At 38.8% G+C, this 6,000-nt stretch overlaps 1 long non-coding RNA gene across 1 annotated transcript in view; it reads right to left on the bottom strand.

Annotated features, from left to right (window-relative positions):
* Positions 1-1,130: 1,130 nt before the first annotated feature.
* LOC114150035 (uncharacterized) overlaps positions 1,131-6,000 on the bottom strand; it is a 71,553-nt gene continuing 66,683 nt past the window's right edge. The window contains exon 5 of the long non-coding RNA XR_003596652.1: positions 1,131-5,254. This is a non-coding gene — a long non-coding RNA (uncharacterized LOC114150035). The remainder of the gene's footprint in view (positions 5,255-6,000) is intronic.

The raw sequence follows: 6,000 nt of genomic DNA, 5'->3' as shown, positions 1-6,000 counted from the left end.
ATATTTTCCTGGATGCTTGATATAAAACCTAAGAGAACATCCATCAGGAAGCAGAGCCTGACTTCTATGCCATCAACTACTTGTCTTTACTGGTTTTATTTGAGTGGACCAAAAGATATGTCTTATTTGAATAATCAGTCTGGTCATAGACAGCCACACTCACTGATTGAGGCACACATCTCACTGCCAGCGTTGGGCCCTGTTTATTTATTTGTTATATGTCTGAACTTGCCTGTCTTGATGTTGTTGTGTTGTAAGTGAGTCAGAAAGGGGGCCCTTAATTTAATCAGTGGGCTCTCCTGTTGGATTGAGACTATCCCGCAGATCTATGGTAATACACAGCCCGGGGTGGAGGACAATTCCATTAGTGGAGGACAGTGACTGGGGCTGATAGTGCTACAGATAGGACCCCCTTCCTTTTTCCCCTGGCTCCCTTTGGCTCACTGGCATTATAGCTCCTTCATCCTCAAGTTTTCAGAAGGCTTTGTGCAACTCGGACTAAATCTAGAGCCTGCAAAAATAATGTAAAATAAAATATTGGCATATATATATATATATATATATATATATATATATATATATATATATATATACAGTATATATATATATATACAGTATATATATATATATACTGTATATATATATATATATAATCCTAATCTAATTTCTTAGCCATTTATTACAGAAGTGCACATGTAAGATTACATTTTTATTATTTTGATCATCATCTTAACATCACTTTTGTGTTGGTGTACCAAAAAATGCATCACAATTTGTGTCTTGTTTTTAAAATATATATGTTGCTTACTTATATGTTGCTTACTTTCTCTTACCATTTCTGGTCTTTTTCCTATGACCAAAAACAGTTTGGAATAAATATTGAAAGCTAAATTAATTAAAATGTAGGTCACCAGGATTTTCATTAATGCAGACAGAGCATTTACATAACATAGCATTAGATTGACAATGCTGTTTGGGGGTTTTCTGCTGTATTTGAGTAGCACTGAAAATACAAAAATTAAATTCCGTGCTCTTTCCCCGTTTTGGAAAAACAATGGATTATATTGGTCTTAGCAGAGTACAAGGTGTAAAAGAGACAAATGAAACATAGTCAACCCTTTAACATTGGATCAATACAAGATATGTATATTTTATTTACTTATTCATTGAGACTGTGTTTACACCAACATAGACACATAGTAAAATTGAGATTATTCTTATACAAACTTATAATTTTTAGCTTTTGGGAGTAAAAAATAGAATTTTAAAAAATACTTTAGGGTTTTAACAAAAGCCAAGGCGCACTTCATTCATGACTACTATTGTTTTTTGTTGTAGAAACATAACATCCAAGAAAGATATTAATCGGTTCTTTCCCCACAACTTAAATGATGGTATTCAGCTTCCAATGTAGCTTAAAATATTGTATGAATAAGAACTCACTTACAATGAAATCAAATGAAACAATGAAATCAAATGAAACATATGAGCTACGGTTATTTTTCAGAATCTCGTTAGCCTGCCATTGTTGTTTCTGTGCTCTGAATCTTCTTCTGGGCTTTGATGAGGTTATTGATTATACTCCTACAGGTTGAGCATTGGTATTTGACTGGAATCATCGCTGACTTTTTGAAAACCAAAATCAGTTTAACAAATGTTCATACCAGTGCAGTAAAGGCCCAAGGCAGCATAAAACATGTATTGCTCCAGTGTGTATGCTATTCAGAGACATTCACAAGGCATGGCTAGATTTAGTTTACATTTTTCAGCCAACCTTTACAAAGTTGGGCCAGCAAATGAGTCAGACTTGGCCAGGCTCTGATAAAGCTTGTGATGAAAGCCCACCACTCTTGTTTTTATTGTCCACTCTCCACCAGGCGGAGTGTTGTGGGAACTCTGGAGACTTGTGGCTGCTGTTTGATCACACTCTGGGAGTCTGACCTGTCACTAAGTGGTGGCAAACACAGCCCACACACAGAGCAGCGAGCATCGACAAATCTATATGTGTGTACGTGTTTCCCACACACAGTGCCGCATACCTCACCAGAGGAGGCAGGTCACAACATGTCAGAGTGTTGAGGATTCATAATGGCCATTTAGCCTTCAACAGCTAATATCAGCACTGCTGATTTACAAGGAATTGGGTTGTTCTGTTCCTGTACTCAGGAGCTGCTCAGGGCAAACCTGTTTGAAATTAGACTGTATTAAAGTGTCACACTAAGGAACACAGATACTGCCCCCCTTTATATATGTACCTTGATGATAAAAATAAAAATAAACGAATTCCAGAATTTGATTTCTAACCATCACAAACCTTGGACTCGTTTCCATAGTTTGAAGAATGCCAATTGGTAACCAGCTGTTTGCAGCCAGAAAGAGTGACAGGGACCGCAGGGACCTACTGAAACTCTAGGGAATGACAAAAGCATGGTGACAAGAGATGACGGCGCCCTCTCTCATGCTTGTGTTCCTAAACTGCATAGGACAGCACCCTCAGCAACAAGACAAGATGGAGATCATACACAATGCTAGGCTAATAGCCACAATATGCTCTGTTGAAGTCAGCTTTGATAGAGGCTTGGCTCCATGATCACTGCTGATAGCGGAACAGCGTGACTCGTGGATGTCGGATTGCATATCCGAAAACGGTAATGCATCGTCAAACTGGTTTCCAAGACTACAATGAGAACTGGGCAAAAAAAATTTATAAGTTACAATAGTGTTTAGTGATGGGTAAGCAATGATGAGCTACAGGATTTGACCTTAAATTCAACTGGAAAACAAATTTCTGAAAAGTGTCACTTAGGTGCTAATGGAGACTGTGTTTGGTGTTTGTTGGATATATTTGTGGCAGTGGTGGAGTGTACACAACATGTCCATGCAGATTTGACTAGACAGCCAAGCAGATAACATTCTGTAACAACTCTTTAAGCTTAGCATCTTTAAAAAAAACATGCACATTTTACTGGCCTCTGTGACCAACTGGAGACCAGAGAGACATTGACATGACCCAGATAATAGGCCCAAAGTCTTGCCTCCACAATTTGATCAATTTGCAGTTTCCTCACAATCGCAGGCACCGTGCTGTCCCCCGCAGCTACTCTGAACCCCTCTTCCCTCCCTTCCCCAACACCCATCCATGCAGACACATTGCATAGTCGCCACAGCAAGATGCGCTGCCTTTCTCCCCTTTTCCCCCCAAATCACTGCTAAGCCTGCATGATGCCTGCTGCCGGGACACAAACGTGCTCTTGCTCCTGTCATCTCTTAGCAGGCACAGACAGGAGAGAAAAAAGCTGACAGTTTGTCTTGTACCATATGCCACGTGGCAGCAATGCCTAACTGATATGGCCAGAGTTTGGGTCACAGCCAACGGCTCCTTTATTCTATCTATTTTATTTTCTTTCTTCCTTGCATGTGCGTGCATCTTGAGTGGAAATGTTAAATATAATCGCTGTGCTGTCAGCAGGGTGGATTTACTGCCTCGGCCCAGCAAGTCGAAAGAGCTGTGTTGGCTGTTATTTAAAGAATAATAGTACTCAGATATCTTACTCTTTGCTGAAATTGCTCCACTCATTAGACATAGGCAGTGGTATACAAAAAGAATATTTTTTTTTTCTGCAGAAAAGAAGAAAAACATTTAGTTAAATCCCCTCCTCCCCTTTGCCTGAAGAAATATTAGTTTTCAGCACATCCTCTCAGTCATGAATGTACCTGTGGGGTCTTTTCTTACACAGATCTAGGAGAGGAATTTGAGCAATGCTGTAGGTAGTTTAAAATTGACTTGTGTAGTTTTGGCTTAGTGAAAGCAAATTTGTTGCTGATGATGTTTTTAACCCCTAAGTTAGCACAGCTTTGATCCTTTTCCACACAACTTGAAGAAAGGCAAGTCACAGACCCTGAGGCTACCCACAAATGTCAGACAATTAGGTGTTTGCTTACACCTTGGATGGGAGTGAGAAGGACATGTTAGGGTGAATGTATTTAGAATATTTGGACAGCAGGTATGGGAAACTGAATGTGATATGCTCAGTGCCTTTAAAACAAGCTATAAAGTGTAATTTTATATAAATAAAAACACAAGGAGAAAAAAGCCAGCTGAGGGACAATTAAAACAATAAAAGATCACTAAAATCAAACAATTTCAATAAACCCCATTTGCAAATTAGACAAAAACCTCCCAAAAGTGAATGAACAACATACTCAAAATCTCTATAAATATAACATGTCCAGGTGATGATCTTTGGTTTTTATTTCATCAAACAATACAAAGCAAAGTCGAACACTCAATACTGCGGTTTTATATTTTTGTACTTGAGGTTAAGCTTGACTTCCTATTTTGTTTAGGTTTCAGTGTTTTGTGTAACTTTGGTAAAACGTCACTGCAAGATCTGATCAAGACATTTATTATTGTATTTATTAAGCTGGTATTGAAAGTAGTTGTCTTTATCATGTTTTAAAATGATTTAAATGACTAGTGTAACAAAGGCCAGATCAAAATGAACCCTTTATGTAAAAAAAATAGCAAAGTGGCACAGTTATTATTCTAAAAATATTTACACCAAAGTAACCTCTTCATTCGATGGTCCCTGACAGAAAGCCTATGGGTGTCAACAGTAAAGATGACGCTGCTCAGTAGTTGGTTACAGATGACATTTCAGATTAAATAAATGTTGTGAAACAGTAAGCGCAAACTGGTAGAGCAACTCTGGGACTAAAATGGGCTAAAACATTAGAAGTCCACTGACAGCTGACAAGACATCTACAGAATACAAATGCAAATAACTTTTACCTTTAACATTATGGCATGCCATATAGACAATACATACAAAACATGCTTCTGTTAAAGGTGAAAACTAACATTTTTTCTAACGTTTTGAATAATCTGTTTTAGTACGAGATGGCTATGATGCGTCATCTGTTGCAGCTGCCAAACCTGGAACAAGGACATCATGGTCACCATTTTCGCTCGGATGGTTTCTTTCCCACCTTCGCTGAGAAATCAAAGGGGAAAACAGGAGCTGATGAAAAAAATGACAAGTGAGTGACAGATGCCTTGAGGAGCTGGAGGGATGAGGGGAGGGTGATGGTGGAGGTGCGTTAGCCGGCAAGGAATAGCACTACGCCACAGGTAAGAAGGTGCCAAAGTAGACGTCTGATGCACCTTTGATGGTGCCGGCGGGCAGCGGTGACACAGGTGAGAGGCGAAGTGAAGGGGGGACCTTCCAGGCTCTTCACAGCTGCTTCTTTGCCCCTGTCATACACATATTCACATGAAAGGAGCTTGAGAAAATGCAATTCTGTTTTTTGAGCAAGGAGGCCCAGTCAAAATTATATGACAGTTACACAGTAAAATTACAATTTCAACCTTTTTATGTGGCTATGTAAGGTTTTCAAGTTAGTAATACTTGAAAGAGGTCTATAACTGCTGGACAGATAGTGCTGGGGAAAGCTGGTTTGGGTTGCCTGGAACCACAATTTGTCTTGTGCATTGAGTTCAGCAGTTTTTCGCTTGTTTTCTTTCTTTAATCCTTTAACGTCCCCATTCTCATCCCACTACTTTATAACAGGTGCATGTAATTATTGACTGTCTCATTGGCTACCCTTTCTAAATGGATAATGTGCTAATTTCTTTGTAGATAACCCAAACATTAAGCATTGAATTTGAGCCTTCCTTCTGGAATTATCTAATGTGGAGCAAACACCAATGTCTACAGCTGACCTTGATATGACCAGTGCAGCCAGAGTTTCTTCTAGCTTCACAACATGTTTATTTGCTGTGTGTGCTTTCCAGACTCTTTTCTGCTGTTTTACTTTAGACAGGTCGACAAAATTGTACAATTATGTGTGTTCTTTTAAACCAGCATAAAAACAGACAAAAAGTTAATTTTGAAGTCTCATGATATCCTCCATACAAACATTTTGCAAATAGATAAAACTTCCAAAGGAGACAATAACTTATTCATTAAAGTCAGTTGCCTCTTTGCGTCAACAGTAAGT

Source organism: Xiphophorus couchianus, chromosome 8 (genome assembly GCF_001444195.1).
Source record: "Xiphophorus couchianus chromosome 8, X_couchianus-1.0, whole genome shotgun sequence".
Classification (NCBI taxonomy): domain Eukaryota; kingdom Metazoa; phylum Chordata; class Actinopteri; order Cyprinodontiformes; family Poeciliidae; genus Xiphophorus; species Xiphophorus couchianus.
This window is presented reverse-complemented; position numbering and strand designations above follow the sequence as displayed.